Raw genomic sequence first — 22,891 nt, 5'->3', positions numbered from 1 at the left:
GAATTCTCAGAAAACTAAAAATAGAACTACCATATGATTTAGCAATTCTATGACTGGATATCTATCCAAAGGACAAGAAATTATTACATCAAAAGAATACCTGGACTCATATTTATTGTAGCACTATTCACAATAACCAAACTATGGATTTAACCTAAGTGTCCATCAATAGATGAATGAATACAGAAAATGTGGTATACACACAAAATGAAGCATATGAGCCATGGTACTTAAGAAATGTTATAGTCCTTAAAATAAGTTTCCCAAATTAATTTAAAATTTATTTTGTTCTTGGTGAAGGTCACAAAACGAGACACTGGGTATTTTGTATATATAATTCAGCATAATCCACTGAAGATTATGCTTTTTTTTTGTAACAGCATTCTGGTCAATGCTGACTCCCGAATTCTTTTGCTCTATGTTTAACTATAATTAAATTGCTGAAGCATAGAGGCAGTTACTAAGCCAGAAAGCAACTTTTCCACATGACTCATTAAAGAGATCTGATGCTCAGCCTAAACACGTGATGAGATTAAATGTGATGAAAGCTGATTGTGTGCTCTCTAAATTGTTTTAGGAAATTGCTTAACAGAAATTATTCCAAAAATTCAACCTCAAACATAACTGAGCTTGCACTGAGTTGCCAGATTTAGGTTGAGCAAAACAAAAGATGAGCAAAAAAATACTTAGATATAGTCAAATGGAGAAATAAGGCTACACTAAAAAGAGCATTTCCGATGGTTTCATGTGTGAAATACAAATTCTGTGTCCATAAATTCTATTTTGTTGAGACACTATATGTATATACCTTAGATTTACACATTTCCCCCACAAATATTTCATTTTTATTTGTATATTTTTATATTGCATTATAAAAGAAATTATTGAAATAAATTGAGTACTATCCTAAGAAAACAAACATCAGAATGATAATCAACATAGCACCATTAATACCAATCTTGAATGTGTCCCCAAAAGATCAGAAAAATGTTTGCAACTCTACAATAAATTATATACAAAAGTACAATGAACAATCTAGGGAAGTAATATTTTTCTGCTATTAGAGCAATTCCAGAGCAAGCTGGACAACATGTGCTAGATTCTGCCAATCCGATTGTATAATTTTGTGTGTGATTCTCCAAATAATAATAAATTATCAGTGACAATGTCATGTAGACAACTGTATACTCATCTATCTCTATAATGACTTGTGTGTGTCATATACTTAATATTATTGTGAAGCCATTCTCTTGATGGATATTAACATTTTTAACTTGCAGTATAAACTTTAGAGAGATCATAAATTACTCAGCAAATGCCCACAGCTTACAAGAAAACAGCATACAATGTATTACTTTTTTCCTAAGGATTTATTTTTTAACTGAGAGAAAATAAATTTATGCTGTTTTAATCCAACCAATTTATGGTACTTCATTAAAGCCACCCTAGGAAGCTGACACAGATTCTGGTACACCTAATTAGAATTCTTAATCATTTGCACAAAATGTGGGATTCATGTCACATAAAAATATTTTATTTAAATCTGCTCTGCTCTGGTTTTCCATGTATTAATACTTTCATTGCTGTTAAATAAAAATAAGACAGATAAATCTGTATTTACATATAGAGTAACATTTCCAGGTTTTTTTCTTTTACCTTAGGTTCTGGGATACATGTGCATAACATGCAGGTTTGTTACATAGGTGTATGTGTGTCATGGTGGTTTGCTGCCCCTATTGACCCGTCCTCTAAGTTCCCTCCCCTTACCCCTGCAACAGGCCTGGTGTGTGTTGTTCCCCTCCCTGTATCCATGTGTTCTCATTGCTCAACTCCCACTTATGTGTGAGAACATCGTTTTTGTTTTTCTGTTCCTGTGTTAGTTTGCTGAGGATTATGGCTTTCAGCTTCATCCATGTCCCTGCATAGGACATTATCTCATTCCTTTTTTTTGGCTGCATAGTATTTCATGGTGTATACATACCACATTTTCTTTATCCAGACTATCATTGATGGACGTTTGGGTTGATTCCATGTCTTTGCTTTGCGTATGTTCATTGCAGCACTATTCACAATAGCAAAGACATGGCATAGACATAGTGTTGCAAGGAACATACACATGCATGTATCGTTGTAATGGAATTATTATATTCCTTTGGGAATATACCCAGTAATGGGTCATATGGTATTTCTGGTTCTAGATCTTTGAGGAATCACCACACTATCTTCCACAATGGTTGAACTAATTTACATTCCCACCAAGAGTGTAAAAGTGTTTCTATTTATCTGCAACCTTGCCAGCATCCATTGTTTCTCGACTTTTTAATAATCATGATTCTGACTGGCATAACATGGTATCTCATTGTGGTTTTGAGTTGCATTTCTTTAATGATCAGTGATGTTGAGCTTCTTTTCATGTTTGTTGGTTGTGTAAATGTCTTCTTTTGGGAAGTGTCTGTTCATATCCTTTGCCTACTATTTGATGAGGTTGTTTGTTTTTCATTCTTGTAAATTTGTTTGAGTTCCTTGTAAATTCTTGATATTAGACCTAACATTCCATCTTCATGGATAGGAATAATCAAGATCATGAAAATGGACATACTGCACAAAGTAATTTATAGATTCAATGCTATTCACATCAAACTACCATTGACATTCTTCACAGAATTAGAAAAAAACTACTTTAAATTTCATATGGAACCAAAGAAGAACCTGTATAGCCAAGACAATCCTAAGCAAAAAGAACACAGCTGGAGGCATCACACTACCTGACTTCACACTATACAACAAGGCTACAGTAACCAAAAGAGTATGGTACTGCTACCAAAATAGACACATAGACCAGTGGAGCAGAACAGAGACCTCATAAATAACACCACACATCTACAACCATCTGATCTTTGACAAACCTGGCAAAAACAAGCAGTGGGAAAAGGATCTCCTGTTCAATAAATGGTGTTTGGAAAACTGACTATCCAGATGCAGAATACTGAAACTGGTTCCCTTCCTCACACTTTATACAAAAATTAACTCAAGATGGATTAAAGACTTGAATGTAAACCCAAAACCATAAAAATCCTAGAAGAAAACCTAGGCAATACCATTCAGGACATAGGCATGGGCAAAGACCTCATGACAAAAATGCCAAAAGCAATTGCAACAAAAGCCAAAATTGAAAAATGGAATCTAATTAAACTAAGGAGCGTCTGCACAGTAAAAGAAAATATTGATCAGTGTGAACAAGCAACCTTCAGAATGGGAGAAAATTTCCTAAGGATTTAAAGAATGAAGATCTCAAAGGAAAACAGAGTACAGCTGCAAAAGCTTATATATAGTTTTCTGACCCTCCTGAAGAAATATGTATGATGATTTTCTGGAAAAAAAATAAGACCATCTTATAAAATACAATTAGATCCAATTTACCAAGACCTTAAAACCAGAAGGAAATAAATGACGCAAAGGAAATGAAAAAATAGGGGGATGCTAATAGATGGTTATGACACATTGTATATTTTTAATAGCATCTATTCTGAGGTTGCATTTGAACAAGACTCATTTGAGTGAGATTTCGCTCAATGACCAGCATATAATTACTACAGTTCTTTAAAATCATCTGAGTGGTTAAAGAGGGGTTACCTTATTAAGATGTGCACCTACATAATCTTGCTGTTGTTGGATATAGTATTCTATAACTATCACTCAGATCAAGTTGAATAATAGTGCTGTTCAGGTAAATATGTAGTTAATCATTTTTTGCTTATGGGATTTACTTATTACTGAATAAGAGATGTTGAATTCTCCAACTATTGTGAATTTGCCTATTTTTCCTTGAGATCAGGGTTTGCTTTACAAATCTGATGCTATGTTGCTAGGTACATATACATTAAGACATTCTTAAATCTTCTTGAGTATTGACCTTTTATTATTTGCTGTGTCTTTTTATTTCTATAATTTGCCTTGTTCTGAAGTCTGCTTTTTCTGAAATTGACATAGACACTCCAGCTTTACTGGTTAGTATTAAGATGTGATCCCTTACTTTTAGCTTATTTTTGTCTTCACATTAAAAGTGAGTTTATGTAGAAATCATATAGTTATTTGTTTTTTCTTTTACCCATTCCAGTAATAATCCTTGTCTTTCAATTAGCATATTTAGACAATTTATATTTAAAGTAATTAACAATATAGTTGAGTTAGTATCTTTGCATCTTACATTCCTTCTTTGGTACTTATTGAAAATTCTGCATAATTTAATTTCTTCTCTTAAAATATCAGTCTTTCTTCAGAAACATTACTGATTGTTCTAGAGTTGATTAAATGCATTTACAACTATTCCATATCCACCTAAAAATGACACTCTTCTGTCTTCCCTGTCATGCAGGTAACTTATAAACTAGTCTTATAAATGCTTATAAAATATTCTTTTAAAGGTATTCTCAAATCTTCTTTGCTCTCTCTCATGACATTCCTACAATTCGTTTCACTTATTCTTATGTTATAATCACCTAATACATTGTTACTGTTATTACTCTAACTAAACATTTACTTTTCCAGTTAATTAAAAAATAAATTAAGACAGAATATTTTATCTTTATTTATTATCTAATATATTTTCATTCCTTATGCAGATCCAAGATTATTATTATTCTCTCTAAAGAACTTTTAAAAATATTTTTTGCAGGGCAATTATGCTGGTAATTATTTTCCTGAAAGTCCTTATTTCTTCTTCACTTTTGAAGTTTAATTTTACTGCATAGCGAATTCAAGGCTTTTTTTCTTTCTTTCCACATTTTACACATTTTATCCATTCTCTTCTTGGATACAGTTTCTGTTAAATATTTGCTATAATCTTATCTGTATACATGTATAGGTAAGGTTTGTATTCCCCTTTTTTTATTTTTTACTCTTTCTGAGACTATATTACACATTTTTATAGTTGTACCACTTCTTAGATGTTTTGTTATATTTTCCTTTGCTATTTTTTTTTCAATTTCCATTTTAGTTAAGCAAATATTTACTGACAAATATTCAAGCTCATGTATGGTTCCCTTGGCTGGGTCTAGTCTACTAAAGACATTCTTTATCTCTGTAACAGTTGTTTGTGGGTTTTTTTTTTTAATTTCTAGCCTTTTCTTTTGATACTTCTTAGTGTTTTCACCTCCCTGCTTATATTAGCCATCTGTTCTTGCATGTTGTCTATTTTTTAAAATATAGTACTTAACATATTAATTATAGTCATTGTAAGTGGTTTGCTCAAAATTTCAAAATCTGTCATATCTGAGTCAGGTCTGATGCTTGCTTTGTTCTTTCAGGCTGTTATTTTTTGTTCATCATTGAGCATATCTCAATTTATTCTTGAAAGTAGGGCTTGATGTTCTAGGTAATAGAAACTGAGATAAATAGGCCTTTATTGTGAGGTTTTAAGTTAATCAGGCTGCAGCTGGGCTGTGTTTAATGCTTGCTGTGGCTGCAGGTACTACAGGCTTCCAATTTCTCTACTGCCCTTGTTTTTGTTTTCTTTCCCAATGTCTTTGAACTTCCTGAAAACTCCTAAAATAGACTCTGCATCTTGCAGCTCTGCCAACTTTAATCTTCTGTTACAATACTGGAGCTCTATTTTTGGTGGAAAGGTATAAGGAAGGGCAAGTGTTCTATAATATTATGATTAAATTTCTATCTTTTAGTTGGCCTGTGTTCCCAATGCTGTGGTCTTAACAATTGTACCTTAGCTTATTTTCTTTTTCCCTTAGAAGAAATATGAAGACTAGAGGTGCGTGGAAGCAGAGAAATGCCAGTCTCTTAGATTGGATTAGGATCTAGTAAAGTTGTTGGCTTGTTTGTTTGTTTAGCATACAGATCAGATCTTTATTATTAAAAATATTTAGAGTATTTCACAGTGATTATTTTTACTTTACTCTTACCAGATCCCCAAAAGTATCATTTTGGTTCTTCACCCTTACATTCTAATGGAATTTCTGGAGGCAAAAGCCATGAAATTATGGGCAATTCCCTGAAACTGAGGTCTCAAGAGTTTCTTACTCTTATGCTAGTGCACACTCAGCCTTGCTCAGTTCACAGAAATTACCATTTAAGTGTTCTTACCAGTTTACAACTCTGGCAGCTTTACTGCAGGTAAGCAGATCTCAATTGTAGTTTCTCTATATTAGCTTGTTTTCCAGATTTTTGGGGGAGGGGTTTCCCCACAACCACAGTTCTCTGACAGGCCCCCAAAATGTCATTAATTTTCGATTTGTTCACCTTGTTTTCTGGTTGTAAGGACAGATGACAACTTTCAAGTTCTGTATTTCTTTTGGAGCTGAAACCAGTAGTCCTAATTATATTTTCTTCAGTGTTTTTTTTTTTAATTTTACTATTATTATTACATTTGTTACCGTTGTATCCTCCTAGGTGACACAGGAAAGTAAGAGTCGCTGGAATTGAGAGAAATTCTCTTTGTCTAGCTTGGGTCTCCATTCAGAATTGTATTCTGCCAAAGCCTTTCTGCTACAGTGTAAGTCTTCTTTATAAATAAGGCTCAGGTTGTATTTCATAATATTTACTCTTCTTCTTTCTCTTTCAGGGCAAGAGGAAATATTTCTTGTATTTTCACTATGAGAAACTAGTAGGCTTCCTGACAGAATCTGTATTAGACTGTTCAGGCTGCAATAACAAAATACCATAGACTGAGTGGCTTAAACAACACAAATGTATTTTCTCCAAGTCCCGAAGGCTGGAAGCCAGAGATCAGTGTGCCAGCACAGTTGGTTTCTCATGAAGGCCCTCTTCTTATCTTGCGACCATCTACGTATTGTGTTGTCACACAGTAGTTATCGCTCGCTCCCTCTCTCCCTCACCTGTTCTCTATCTACATTTTCTTATAAAGCTACAAATCCTATCAGAAGGATGTCACTCTTGTAATCTAATATAATTCTGATATGATCAAAACTTCCACCTCCAAATAGTATTACAGTTGGGATTAGTTCTTCAACATATATATTTGGGGAGACACAAACATTTCATTCATAATAAATGCCAATGCTCATGTAGGGGACCCCATAAATTATGGCCCCAAGAGTTTCTCATTCTCACGCTAGTCTATAGTCAATCCCTAGAAATTCTTTAATATGATCATGTATATGTCCCTTCATCAGGTTCTCTTCTGGGTAAAGAGATGGCAATTTCACCTGCAGCCTATTATTTGTTGTGTCTTTTAAAAAGTTGCTGATAGCTGGTATTTTTTTTTATTTTTGTTTTTGTTGTTGCTGTAAAGATGGGAATGTGGACTCCTTAGTGCTTTACATGCCGGAGCTAAAACCAGAATTCTAGGATGACTTTTTAGTTCAGTCTTGCTCACTTAGTATTCTAACACATGAGTGCTGAAGTGCTTTCCCTATTGTTAGCCTCATGCATGGCTTGCTGTTTTCTGTACTTTCCATGACATTTTTATGGATCTCAACATTGCTTGGTGGTTCTCAGCTCAATTATTTTAGCATTTGTTTGCCCATTCAATCTTTTTCTAATAGAGAGAAGACATGAATCTAACTTATAATTGATCAACTGATTTGTTGAAAGTCATGGGGCAAATTTTATACATGGAGAAATTTAAGACCTAGAAATATTTATTAATTTTTCAAGATCACATAGCTAATTTATGAATGAAAACAAAGACATGTACACCTTGCATTTTAAATACCTCACTATGGTAATATAGATTATTTTAATAATAAGCTATAAGTCAATTACTTCTAAATTAGTGGAAACTTTCATAATGCATATAGCCATATTCATTAAGATTTGGATATTTTAAGGTTTGAAGTTAATAAATGAAAACCTGACCAATGCATCTTAAAGATATATAAGTTTATTACCTTACAGAGTAAGAAATCTGGATATAGGCAGTCCAGGGTGGGTTCAGTAGTACAAAGGTGCTATTGGTGATAACAATTATCTAGCTTTTACTCTGCTAATTTTAGGCATTTAGTCTCATCATTTGGTTGAGGAATGTGTAGTCCTCAGCTGACACTGGAGATTTACATCTGGGTTATAAAGGAAAAGGAAAAATGATGAAGAGTAAAAGGTAAGATTTTACCTTTATATACATGGTATTTTGTTCTCATTAGTCAGAAATAAGCAAAATGATATATTTGAGATGCAAGCGAGAATGAGAATCAAATATTTTAATTTCTAGCCTTTATATAAAGGGAGAGAGGCAAGGGAGAAGAGTGTTGAGTCAACAACTCCCAAACCCTACAAATCAATACCCAAGGACTATTTCTTATATATATATGAATAGATTATTTTAAATTAATTTCTACATGAGTCCTATAAGAACAAATGTTATGCTTTTTCTCTTAGCTTCAAACTCATCTCTATTCTTTGTTGTGCTAGAAGTGAGACTTTGCAAATCAAATTTCTATTTTTCCAGCTGGTTCCCTCTTAGGTTATGCCAGTAGAATGGTGCTAGAGAGAGAGACAGAGACAGAGAGGCCAGAGGAGAGGGGAAGGATTTGCTAACTCTATTTTGCTTCCTATTAATATCAATCCAGTCACCCTTCATTCTGTCAGCAACTGCTGTGTCCATTTTGCAGGTTTTAATTTTTTTTTTATATCCCAAAAAACTAGTCTCATCATGCTTCCTCAAAGACAGCAGCAGCAACTGGATGATCCACAGCTTAACTGGGACCCTTGTCTATGACCCTATGGTCTCTCATCACTAGTGGGCAGCAACCCTCCATCCCAACTCTGCAGTAACCCTCCTCTAAATTTCTAAATTATAGTAATCATTTTTCTCTTCCCTCTGTTCTTTGACCATGAAGACAAAAGCTGCTTTTGCAGTTATTACCTCCATATAAAGTTAGTGTTTCCTTATTGCTTTTCCAGTTCTCTCTCAAATGCTGATGTCTCCATGACACGGACACTCAAAGGTCAAAGATTTTTGTTTTGTTTTGTTTTGTGATAAGCTTGAGTGTGTCCTTGAGCTTGAACACAGAATTGAAACTCCTGAAAATGGAAAATGAGATGATAAAAATCCATGTCATACCGTGGCATCATGATTAATCCAATTATCATCTGTGGTTGATTGTGATAATGTCCTTACTTGAAAAAAGTTCTTTGAAGAACCAAGTAGCTATTATGCCCTTAGCTATAGCAGCAATGACAATGACCATAAGGATCATAGAGTGAGATACTGTTCTTGATTACACTGAAACTCTTATGGAGAATAAAATAATAATAAACTCAAGTATTAAAATTATCACCTTAAGTCTTCGTCTGGAAACTAGAAAACTTCTATGGTGACCCTAAAAGAATCTCTTATTTTTGTAGCTTCAAGGTTGATCTCACATGACATTGTAAATGTATGTTCTGCAGAATTTCTACCTAAGTTGATTTTCATGGTGGATGTTGTGATGTGCTGGCCAAATTCCCCTTGAACAATCAATACCTTAGTCTTCCATCTGCTGGCAGCGCTAGATGATAAAGCTTAGTTGTGTCATTCTCTTTGGAGAATAATTTGAGTGTATAAAAATACCTCTCTCAAGGTCATACCTCATTTCAGAGGCATTATACATCCCCAACGACTGACTGATGCTGCTGGCTAAAAACTCGGTCCTCTCACCACCACTTGGTGTAATGCTGAAGAGATATCTTAGCTTCTGAGCTCCTCATAGGATTATCTAAGGCTTAATTGTGCTTCTTTTCCCTGCTTGCCAAAAATGTTGTCACAAGCATTTTCTAACAATTGCGCTACTTAACTTTATTTGAAACTTTGCTTCTTAGGAAATCCAACCTGTGACCAATTCACGGCCTTACCAAGTCTCTAATGTAAAAGAAAGATGAGATAATGTCATTGGCTAGGAAAATACTGAGACTGTGAGATGTGAAATATTAACATCTATGTGGACATAGAAAAAAAAATGTGTATCTTGAACTTCCAGGCCACTCTGAACCTCCTTTCACAGTAGAAGCATACTTTCTTCTTCTGTCTGACTATACTTGTCTTCTCCCCATAAATTATCCTGAAATAATCTACCCTCGTAAGTTAATAAGCAGATACCTATTTTCCTTGAGACACATCACAATTAATTCCTGCCATGAGATCCATATTGGGAGTCAAATGTAAATATATACCAGGGAGGAAAATATAAAATCTGACCCTAAAAGAAATATTTTATATACTTCTTAAATAATTTAAATGTTTCTTCCAATTTACATGATCATGAAATTTGTGACACAGAAATGTGTTGCAAATTATATTTGAGGATGGATTATGTTTGGGGATGGATTCTGAAGTCCATGGAAAATGGAATATTTGCACTGAATTGGGTGAAATTTACTCATGAGGGTATTTACCAGAGATTCTGGATTTCTTTTGTTAGATTATGTAGCTGGAAGTTTAAAAACTTGTGTGGCTGATTGATTGAAATTGAAATTCAATAGTGACCCACATTTAATGAAGCTGAGTTGCCAGAATTTCTTGTCATAATGTAGAGGACAAAATCCAAAAGTTTTGGAAGACAGGAGCACCTGTTTTAATTTACTGTGGATGTTACTATACAACCATGCTCCCCCCATTACATTTCTCAAGAAGGTCCAGGAGACACTCTCTTCACTTAGGCATTGAAAAGGAATTAGTAAAGGGAGCACAGTATCTCAGAAAAGTTCTTTGAGAGCTGCCTCTGTAGACTGTAACAGTAGAAAATGTCACTCTAGAGATATTCTCCTTAATATCAATAATGGTGCTAAATTTGTGGAAGAGCAGAGACCAAGTGGCAGTGAGTGTTTCACTGAGATGACTCAAATAGCTAACTGATTAAATTGTCACTAGGACTAAAAAAAAAAAAAAAAAAAACAAAAAAAAAAATATTAAAAGAACAATCGGTTAAGTATTATTTGTTTTTACCATTAGTTTCTGATTGCTGCTATAACAAATTACCTCAAACTTAATGATGGTAAGCAAGACACATGTATTATATAACAGCCCTGGAGGTCAAAAGTCCTTAAACCAAATTCCATCAGGCATGGTTGCATTTCTCCTGGAGGCTCTAAGTGATGATATGTTCTTTTTTCATTTTCGGTTTCTACAGGGTACCTATATTTCTTGGCATATGACCCCTTCCTCCATCTTCAAGCTTTAACTCCAACAATGTAACATCTTCAAATCTCTCTCTCTCTCTCTCTTTCTGTTTCTCTATCTGATCTCTGTTTCTATTACACAACTTATCCCCCTCTGTTTCCACTGTTGCATGGGCTTCTTTAACTCAGTTCCTTCTACCACTTTATAAGAAACTTTGAAATTATATTGGATTTGGCTGAACAATCTCTCAATCTCAGCAGTCTTAATCACATATACAAAGTTATTTTTGTCACATAAGGTAACATATTTACAGGTTTCAAAGACAGAATGTTATACCTAACTTCAAGCTGCAGTGGGTCTAGTAAATTGGCAGACGTATCCTATGATTATTTCCCTAGTTACTGAAAGTATAATTCAATTACCATATACCCTAGAATTTCACTACAAGATACAAATCTAATAACAGGCTCTACCTCTAGTTGATTTAATGAAGTCATAAAAATTGGAGAGATATCCAATTGCAAGAATAATGATAAAGGAGAATTAATTTTATTTTCAATGCCATCAATAATTTACTTTGGATATGAAACAAGATTACTCAAAGAAATCACAATGAAAGCCATGAACGCTGATTATGAGAAACACAGCTTCTTCATCAAGGACCTTTTCACTGACCTTCAGTAAAACCAACAACATCACTGCAACAAAGGGCTACATACTATACTCAAGAAAACAATTTATTTGCAGTGGAAGCAATTGTTCTTGAGAGAAGAAAAGTAAGTTGTCCAAGATGTAATATCTTATAAGTAGCAAAGCAAGGACAAAAATTACTGTATTTTCCTATACCAGTATGAGAATTATGATTCTTCATTATTATATCCCCAACACTCTATCAGTTTGTTGAACAAATAAATAAATAAGCTTGAATAAAGGATCCACATCTCAGTTATTCTCCATCATTCTCTATTGCCCTTCATCCCTACATTAAAATGATTATTTCTGCTTTTTTTCTGTAACAATTTAGCCCTAAAGTAACTAGAGAGGCCATGCAATGCACATATTCATGCCAAGGTGGGAGAGGAGAGTCATAGTTTTGCAAAGTAGAGTGCTGGAGGCCAAACAAGTGACCAGCATATCCAAAAGTAAAGATGATAGCATGCTGCAGAGTACTGATGCCCAGTGCATGGTGAGAAATGCTTCTGTGTGGGAAAAAGATCAGGCATGAGACGTTAAAGTGCAAATAAAAAGTTTTATAAGTGTAATATTTAGCCACTCTCACATTTACTCTACTAAAAATACTAATTATAAAGAGTAATAATAGTAATCTTAAGAAGACCAAAAGAGCTCTCCTTCATGAAGTGATCAAACTGAACATCAAAAGTATGAGAAAAATAAAATCATGTGTAATCTGATAGGATGGAATGAGAACATAGAAACTCACTTTAGAGTTCTTCCTGTAAACGATGTATAAATTAAATATTATGAGAAAACATCAGAAAAACAAATTAACGAGCATTACATAAAATAAATAAATAATGAGAACTATTTGTATTGAAAGAGGTAAAAGAAACATAACAATTAAATGCAATGTGTAATTTGGAACTGTATTATTTTCCTGTAAAGGACATGCGTTGGACAAGTGGTAAAATTTTAGTGCAGAGATTATATGGAACTTATTGAACAATATTGTAGTGAGGATTAAATGAGAAAATCAGCATTTAGGACAGGAACTAACCTACTTTATATCTCAAAGACAAGCAGTCTAGTTTTATACTCGTGTATATGTTTGTACATTTTAAAAATTTTGTCAATATTCTTTTATTAAACATGGGTTTTCTCTTCCCACACCAGTTACAAGAAAAGATTGAGGAGCAGGCTTCTGCACAAGTTCAACTTCTGTCTTTTGCACTACTTCCACCACTAGCTCATGAAATGGAAAAAGGGCTGACTGACCTGCTTGGTGAGATGGAGGCAAAGTTGAGCTTGTGCCCACACTTTATCTAGACTCGTATTTCTGAAGACTAAGAAAGTATGAAGCAGAAGTCCACGTGGTGAACTGCATGCATGTCTAATTTTAGAAGAACATGGAAAGGTTTTGTGGAGTCAAAAGTCATAGCTTCCAGCTCAAATACAGATTTACTATTAATAAAGCAGTTATTAATACTCATCTTCATCAGACTCCAGTGTATATTTTTAGTGTGGTTCATAATTCAAAAGAAAAGAGGAATTTTATTAAAGGCCATTCTTGGGCAGGGTACAGTGGTTCACACCTGTAATCTCAGCACTTTGGGAGGCCGAGGGGGATGGATTGATTAAGTTCAGGAGTTTCAGGCCAGCCGGGGCAACATGGTGAGATCCTTGTCTCTACAGAAAAATAAATAAATAAATAAATAAATAAATAAATAAATAAATAAATAAATAAAATAGGCCTCGTGGTGCACACACGTGGTCCCAGCTACTCAGGAGGCTGAGGTGAGAGGATCACTTGGGCCCCTGAGGAGGAGGCTGCAGTGCCACTGCACACCAGCCTGGGTGACAGAGTGAAAGTCTTTCTTAAAATAATAATAATAATGATAATGGTCACTCTCAGAATGTCCAGTTTAGGCTACAAAAGATAAGTAGACACTTGTGATTCAATAAACAACCAATAGAGATGAAAATTTTCTGTAGTAGCTCTGATTTTAGTTATCTTGCACCATGGAGGTGTTTGAACTTTATGCATTGTTGCCAGAATTGCTGTCCTTGATATTTGTTATAGGTTGGATGTGTGTCCCCTCAGACTTCATGTTGAAAGAGCAACACAAAACAACCTAAGACAGTATGTTAGTGGGGTTGGTTCCTTCTGAAGGCTATGAGAATGAATTTGTTTCAAGCCTCCCCACAACTTCTCATAGGTTGCCCACAATACTTGGCTTATGAAAGTATCACCTTCATTTCTGTCTTCGTAAGATGTTCTCCCTGGGGGCATACCTGTGTCCAAATTCCTTTCTGTGATAAGACTAGTCATACCATATTAGAGGCTCACCCCCCTCCTGTATGACTGCATTTTAGCTTAACTAATTACATTTGCAAAATCCTTATTTCCAAATAAGGTCACTCTGAGGTTTTGGGGGTCAATACTTCAGCAGTACAAACTGCAAAACAGATGCCACTGTACTCAGCCTCTAGTTTTGATTACATGTTTAATATAATTTGAGTCTTCCACCACTCAGTATATCAATTTTAATTCATTTCAATTTTGTTTTTGTTATTGCCCTAGAGTTTACAATCATATTTGCAACTACCTACGATGGCTTTTGAATAACCTTATATTGCTTCATGGATATTTCATGTACCTTTTATAATAAGAGTATTTCCTATTCCTCCATCTAATCCCTTATTAAATTACTGTCATCCATTTATTAATCAATAGGCTATACTCCCTGAAAACACTGTAACTATCATTCCTTTTAATAGTTTTCTATGAAATTAATTAAGAATATATAAGTGAAAATGAAATTTTTTATTTTAACTTTATTTCCTCCTTCTCCAACATTCCTCCCTGCTTTTTTGTGATATGAGCGTATGCTCTCTTTTTTTCCCATGTGAAGAACTTTTAAAAACATTTTTTGGTGAGAGTCTAGTTTTGCTGTTTGTTTTGTCTCTATAAGCTGAATTTTTACTTGCCATTAGCATGCCTTCTAATTTTCTTTTGTTAAAAACTGGAAATGATGTAAAGGGTAGCAGGAACCAAGGTAGACTGACCTTTAGGGTGATGTTGTATATTATTCTGCTAGAAGGTAGACTGTGTTTAATGTTTGCTGCGGCCACTAGAAGCTTCAAATTTCTCTAGTTTCCTCATTTTTGTCACCCGTTGTCTTTCGATTTCCATAAAACTCCTTTTTAAAATATAGACTGTGCTGTGCATGTCTTTCATCTGTAATCATGCTATTTCTTGGGGCCCTGCTGAGTGGTGGGAAAGTGTGGGAAATGAACAGTATGCTATAATCTGATTATTAAATGTTAGTCCTTCAGTGGGCCTGTATCCTTGTGCTGTGACCTGCTTAAGTGTCTCCTAGATATGTTTTACCCACTTAAGGTAAGGCAGGAGGGCTAGAGAATGCTGGAGTTAGGTAATTGCATTTCCCCTCAGGTGAGATAATTCTCTGAGAGTCTTTCCAAAGAAGAGTAGGCCTTTGTTAAGGTAAATACTTGGAATATTTTAAAATAGTTACTTTTTCTTATACCTGCCAGAAGTCTAAGGGGCTTTTTCTGAGGTGTTTACCATGGGAAGCTGGTAGTGTTCTTAGAGGTGAAGCATATGAAATTGTGGGGCCCTCCTTATGAGAGGAGCATGTAGTAGTTTCTCTTTTTCAAACTAGTGCAGTCCACACCCAGCCTCCAACCATCTTTGAAAATTACCATTAATATACCCTCTTAGTTTTGCTCCAAAGCAGCTTATACTTGGGTGCTTGGGGTAAATCCAAGGCTATGATTCTCTGCCTTTACCTATCTCTTCTGATTTTGCGGTTGTAATTTGCCCTACCACATCACGGCTCTGATGAGTTCAAGTCAAGTCATTTATTTTTAGTTTCTTCTGCTTTTTTCTGAGTGTAGAGATGTAAACAATGTCCCCCGCCCCCAGCTCTTGACTCATCAGAGCTAAAACTGGAAGAAAAAGGTACTTTTGTTTGTTTGTTTGTTTTGAGACAGAGTCTCATTGCCATCACACAGGCTGGATCATAGTGGCATGATCATGGCTTACTGCAGCCTTGACTTCCCAGAATCAGGTGATTTTCCCACCCCAGCCTCCTCCTGAGTAGCTGGGACTACAGGTGCATGCCACCAGGCCTGGCTAATTTTTTGTATTTTTAATTGAGATGGGGTTTCGCTAAGTGGCCCAGGCTGGTCTTGAACTCATCAGTTCAAGCGATCCACCCGCCTCCGACTCCCAATGTGCTGGGATTAAAGGCATGAGCCACAATGCCCAACCTAGCAATATATTTTTCATCTAACATGCTTGCTGTCACTGTGGGATGCTCTCTCAGAACAGTTAGGCAGGGTAGCATTGTCACGGGATGTACCCTAGACTTATTCTCTCAGAGACAGCTCAAGAAACACAGGCCCAAGTGAGAAATTAGCATTACACTGTAAATAAAGATGGACTCTCCCACTTACAGACAGCAAAACCATTTTAATGAAACAATTTATTTAAAGAGAAAGAAAGTAATAAATCAGTATGTCTAGAAAAAATTATTTAAGGACAAAACGTTTTTTGAACATGTAGCAAAAGATGTAACAGTCCTTACTAATCCCATGAAGGTACAAAGGTACAGGGTTTCAAAAAACATACACAGTAATATTACAAGGCAGAGATGGGGGAAAAGAAAGAAGACTAATCTGCGAAGCAGAATTCATATTTCCAAGCAATTCTGTAGCAGGAAGCAGCAGTTTCAGATAATCTATCATAGGAATATGTAAAATTTTATGAATATGGAGTTGCAAAAGATAGAACACAATATTTTGTTTTGTTTTGTTCTTGAATAGTCACTGGTCTTTCAGAAGGGAATTGAGTCTCTCACTGGGCAGATGTTCACTCAATCTAGCTCTGAAGTTTCAAGACCATAACACTCAGAAGGGTATGAAAATTACTAGGATAAGTCATATGAAGAAGTAGAGTAAACACAAAGTCACATTCAACACATTGTTCTGAAAATCAAATTTGATCAGGAGGTTAAGGAGCAAATGATTCATGTGAAAAACAATAGTTTTTTCAAATGATTGACAATGTGGCTCAAATTTGTATATCAGAGGAAGAAAGATAATATTGTTAATTGAGAATAAGACTGAGAAAAAAATACCAAGCAGATCAAAATAAAATTGTTCAATAATTTAAAGGCAATGCAGTGCTTGAGGATGGTGAGGCTACTGTGTCCCAAGAGCTGAGGAAAATACTCAAACACTGATGAGGTAAAGGATTGTAAGAGAAAGCACAGAGACAGCCAACCTGTAGTGGAAAGTGTCATAAAATACATATGTGTACCAATACGTAAAGGAAAAATCTTAGAAAAAAGAATATATTGCAGCTGGTCAAGGATGATAACCCTTCAGATGACTGAGGATGGAACATCCAGTTTAATATAGAAGCAATGTAGAAATCTAATGTCTCACCTAGGTGCCACTAAACATAGTAGGGAAAGAGAAAACTAAGGAAACAGAATCATATCTTATTGCTCCAGAAGAGGAGCAAGAAACACTTTCTCATAGCTATTAAAGTAGTATGAGTCCCTCAAGAGCTAAAAAGTACAAAAAGTTGAACAAGGCAAGATTTGAGGATTCAGTTATAAAGAAGATATAGTCATCCTGGGCAAAAACTCTAGGTTACTTAAAATTAATCAAGGTTTTGGAGAATCTTTAACATGAGATCCTGCAGCTAAGATAATTAGGTGAACGAAAGGAAAGACTGACTTAGGAGGCAGGGTGCAACATTACAATACATCCCAGAGAAGCAGCAGCAGTTGCAATTCATCTGTCACAGGGCTGAAATGATCTCTGGATTTTATTTGAGGTGAAGTAAACATCGTAAGTAAGGGGTCCTAAAATATGCAATATATTGCTTTTTTCTTTATTTTTTAGAATTACCGGCTACAGATTTGGGGTTTTGTGCTCAGAAGGAGTTTTGAAGGTCTTATTTGTCACTGAATAGAACCCACACTCACTTCAGCTCTGAAAAGTAAAAAGACAAAGATGACTAAGGAAATAAAATCTACTGGGAGGTAGCATTAGTCACAACCTGCCTAATGTTGACAGGCTTGAGTTGCTTGCTTTTGGAATAAACTGTGTAGAAATCAAAGTTTACCAGATACTTGAAGATTAAATGTCTTGTTTTAAAAATTAAGGATAACTGATTGTCCAAGGGCTTGTATCAAAGGAAAAAACCTTACGGGGAAAACAAAAAGGATATCTCAGAAAGCACAAATATGGGAAACTATATTAATAATAATTATAAAAGTGGTGATTTAGAAAACATATACAAATTTATCAAGAAAATAATACATTGGGGAGGGGGCAGAAGAAGACAGCTGAATAAAAGGCTCTACCAATCATTGTCCCTGCAGGAACACCAGATTTAACAATTATCTACACACAAAAAGTATCTTCATAAGACCAAAAACTCAGATGAGCAAGCGCAGTGCTTGGTTTTAATTTCATAATGCTGAGACACTGAAGAAAGTAGAATATAGAGTCCTGTATGACTGATGTCATCCCTCCTCCATTCCCATGGTAGCAGCTGCATGACATACAGAATCTGTGTGCCTAGGGAAGGAAGACTGCAGTGATTGTGCAACTTTGCATTGGAATTCAGTGCTGCCAACACCAGGCAGAACTCAGCAGGTCTGCCTGGTGTTGGCAGCACTGAATTCCAGTAAGAGGGAGTATTTAGACCAGCCCTGGCCAGAGGGGAACTGCCCATCCTAGTGGTCAGAATTTGAGTTTTGGCAAACCTTACCACCATGGGCTAAATCATTCTGGGGTCCTAAATAAACCTGAAAGTTGTCTAGGTTACAAGGACTACAACTGCTAGGCAAGTCCTAGTGAGTTGATGGGCTTCAATAGACTTGAAAGTATGCAACCTAGTAAGACACCAGCTGGGGTGGCTAAGGGAGTGCTTGCGCCACCTCTCATTCAACCACAGGCAGGGCAGTTCACTCCTCTAAAAACAGCCCTCTTCCTTCCACCTAAGGAGAGGATAGGGAAGAGTAAAGAGGTCTTTCTCTTGCAACTTGAATACCAGCTCAGCCATGTTAGGATAAGGCAACCCACAAAGTCTTAATGCCCCCATCCCAGGCCCTAGCTCCCAGATAGCACTTTCAGACACCTCCTTGGCCAGAAAGGAACCAATGGCCTTGAAAGGAAGGACTCAGTCCTGGTAAGATTCACCCCATGCTGACTGAAGAGCCCTTGGACCCTTTTCAGTAGCAGTAACCAGGTAGCACATGCTATGGGCCTTGGATGAAACTCTGAAACATGCTGGCTTCAGGTAAGACCCAGCACATTAATAACCATGGTGGCTAGATGACAGACACTTTGTGCTTGAAAAAAGCAGAGAGGGGTGTAAAGACTTTGTCTTGAACATAGGTACCAGCTCGGTCACAGTAGGGAAGAACATCAAGCAGGCACTTACGGTCCTCAGTACCAGGCTTTGGCTCTTGAGCAGTATCTCTAGACCTAGCCTGAGCCAGAGGAGAGCCCCTGCCTGAAAAATGAGTACCAGGCCTGGCAGCATCCATCACAAGCTGATTGGAGAGCCCTTAGGTCTAAAGTAAACATCAGTGGTATCCTGGCAGTATTCCCTATGGGACTATGGTGATGGTAGACACAAGGAGAGTCTCTTCTGACTGAGGAATGGAAGGGGAAGAGTGAGAAGGACTTTGTCTTATGGGTTTCAGCACCAGCTCAGGCTCAGTGGAATAGAATACCAGGTAGATTTCTAAGGTTTTTGACTTAGGCCTTGTCTCCTGGACAGCAACTGAACCTACCCAGGGTCTGGGGGAGTTTGCACCCTTAAGGAAAGGACACAAAACTGGTTGACTTCACCATCTCTGACTGTAGAGCCCTAGGGCCTTGAGCAAACATAGGCAGTAGCCAGAGAGTAGTCAGAGTGGCCCTTGGGCAAGACTCAGTGCTATCCTGGCTTCAGGTCTGACCAAGTGCAGTTTTCGTATCAGCCACAGGGGTACTCATGTCACTCCTTCCTTAGCACCAGGAACCTCAGCACAGAGAAAGAGATTTCATTAATTTGGGAGAAAGTAAGGAAAAAGAACTAGAATTTCTGCGTGGTAATCCAGAGAATTCTTCTAGATCTTATCCAAGACCACCAAGGTGGTACCTCTACAAGTCTGTGAAAACCATAGCATTACTGAACCTGGAGTGCTGCCTAATGCAGATATAGCTGCAGTGACCAAAAACAGATCATAACATCCAAGTCCCTTCAAATTCCTGGAAAGCCTTCCAAAGAAGGACAGGTACAAACAAGCCCAGATAATGAGTCTACAATAACTAGCAAAGTTTATTCGAAGAGATAATACCAGAGAACTTCTCAAACCTACAGAAAGATACCAATATCAAATAACAAGAAGGTTATAGAACACCAAGCAGATTTCACTCAAAGAAGACTACCTCAAGACATTTAATAATCAAACTCCAAAAGATCAAGGATGAAGAAAAGATTCTAAAAGCAGTAAAATAAAAGAAATAAATAATAAACAATGGAACTTCAATACATCTGGTAGTAGACTTTTCAGTGAGAATCTCACAGGTCAGGAAAGAGTGACATGACATATTTAAAGTGCTAAAGGAAAACAAAACCAAAGTAAAAACCTTATACCCTAAGAATAGTATATCTTGCAAAAATATCCTTCAAATACAAAGCAGAAATAAAGACTTTCCCAGACAAACAAAAGCTGAGGGATTTCATCAACACCACACCTTTCCTACAAGAAATGATAAAGAGAGTTCTTCAATCTGAAAGAAAAAGATGTTACTGAGCAGTAAGAAATCATCTTAAGTTACAAACTCACTGGTGATAGCAAGTACACCAAAAAACAAATAATATTATAGTATGGTAACTATAGTGTATAAACTATTTGTATCCTAAGTAGAAAGAGGAAAGGATAGGCCAGGCACAGTGGCTCATGCCTATAATCCTAGCATTTTGGGAGGCCAAGGTGGTTAGGATTGATTTGAGCCCAGGAGTTTGAGAGTAGCATGAGAAACATGGAAAGATCTTGTCTCCACACACAACAACATTTTAAAATAGCCTGTATGGTGGCAAATGCCTGTGTTTCTAGCTAATTGGGAGGATTTGGTGGGAGGATCCCTTTAGACCACGATGTCAAAGTTGTAGAAAGCTGTGATTGTGCCACTGCACTCCAGCCTGAGTGACAGAGCAAGACTGTCTTAAAAAAAAGGTAAAAGGGTAAACTGATTAAAAATAACTACAGCAACTTTTCAAGACATCAAAAGTACAATAAGATATGAATAGAAACATCAAAAACTTTAAAATGGGACGATGAAGTTAAATCATAGTTTTAATTGGTTTCCTTTTTGCTTGGTTGTTTAGCAATCACTGTTAAGTTGTCATCATCAGTTTAAAATATGGTTTATGTGATATGTGAAAACCTCCTGGTAACCTAATTTCTAAAAACATACAGCAAATATATAAAAACTAAAATCAAGAAATTAAAACATACCACCAGAGAAAATCACCTTTACTAAAAGTAAGACAGGAAGGAAGGACACAAGAAAAAGAAGACCACAAAACAACCAGAACACAAATAATGAAATCATCTGTTATTGTTACTTATCAATAATAACGTTGAAAGTAAATAACTTAAAACTATCCAATCAAAAGTTAGAGTGACTGAATCAATAAAAATCTAAGACCCCATGATCTGCTGCCAACAAGAAGAACACTTCACCTATAAAGACACACATAGACTGAAAATAAAGAAAGGAAAAAGATATTCCATACAAAACTAAACCAAAAAGGATAGGATTAGCTATACTTATATCAGACAAAATAAATATTTAAGAAAAAAATTATAAAAAGACACAAGGAAGGTCATTATATAAGGATGAAGGGGTCAACTCAGCAAGAGCATATAACAATTGTAAACATATATGCAACCAGTACTGGAGTACAAAGATACAGAAAGCAAATATTATTAAAGCTAATGAGAGAGATAGACTCCAATACAATAATAGCTGGAGGCTTACACCCTACTCTCAGCACTGGACAGATCATTTAGACAGAAATTGAATAAAGAAACATTGGACTTAATCTACATTACAGACCAAACAGACCTAATAAATATTTGAAGAACATTTTATCCAACTGCTGCCAAATTCATATTCTCTTCATCTTCAACACTGCATCAATTTTAAGAATTAATTATATGTCAATCTGCTAAGTAAGTCTTACAGCATTCAAAACATTGAAATACTAAGTATCTTCTCTGACTACAATAGAATAAAACTAGAAATCAATATTAAGAGGAATTTGTAGTTATAAAACCATATGGAAATTAAACAATATGCTCATGAATGACCAGTGGGTCAGTGAAGAGATGGGGAAGAAAATGGAAAAAATTATTGAAATGAATGATAATGGCAGCAGAACATACAAAAACATATGGGATACAGTGAAAACAGCACTTAGAAAGAAGTTTATAGCTATAAGTGACTACATCGAAAAAGAAGAAATACTTAAACCACCTAACAATGAATCTTAAAGAGCTTGAAAAGCAAAAGGAAACCAAACCCAAAGTTAGTAAATAATAATAATAATAATAATAAAGATCAGAACAGAAAAAAAATTGAAATAAAAATACAAAAATATCAAAACGAAAAGCTGGATTTTTGAAAAGATAAAGTTGACAAACTCTTTGGCAGACTTAAAAAAAAAGACTGAAGTAAATAAAATCATAGATATAAAAGGGGACATTACAACTAATATCGTGGAAATTCAAAGGATTATTGATACTACTATAGGCAACTATATGCCAATAAATTAAAACACCATAAAAGGGATGCATTTCTAGACACATATGTCTACCAATACTGAACCAGGAAGAAATTCAAAAAACATGAACGGACCAATAACGAGTAATGAGATTGAAGGTATTTTAAAAATTCTCCCTGCGAAGAAAAGCCTGGGACCCAATGACTTCACTGATGAATTTCCTAATCTTTTAAAGAAGAATTAACATCAGTCGTACTCAAGCTACTCTGAAAAGTAGAAGAGGAGGGAATTCATTCAAATACACTCTACGAGGCCCATAT

The sequence above is a fragment of the Mandrillus leucophaeus genome, unplaced genomic scaffold (genome assembly GCF_000951045.1).
Source record: "Mandrillus leucophaeus isolate KB7577 unplaced genomic scaffold, Mleu.le_1.0 Scaffold589, whole genome shotgun sequence".
NCBI classification, from domain to species: domain Eukaryota; kingdom Metazoa; phylum Chordata; class Mammalia; order Primates; family Cercopithecidae; genus Mandrillus; species Mandrillus leucophaeus.
This window is presented reverse-complemented; position numbering follows the sequence as displayed.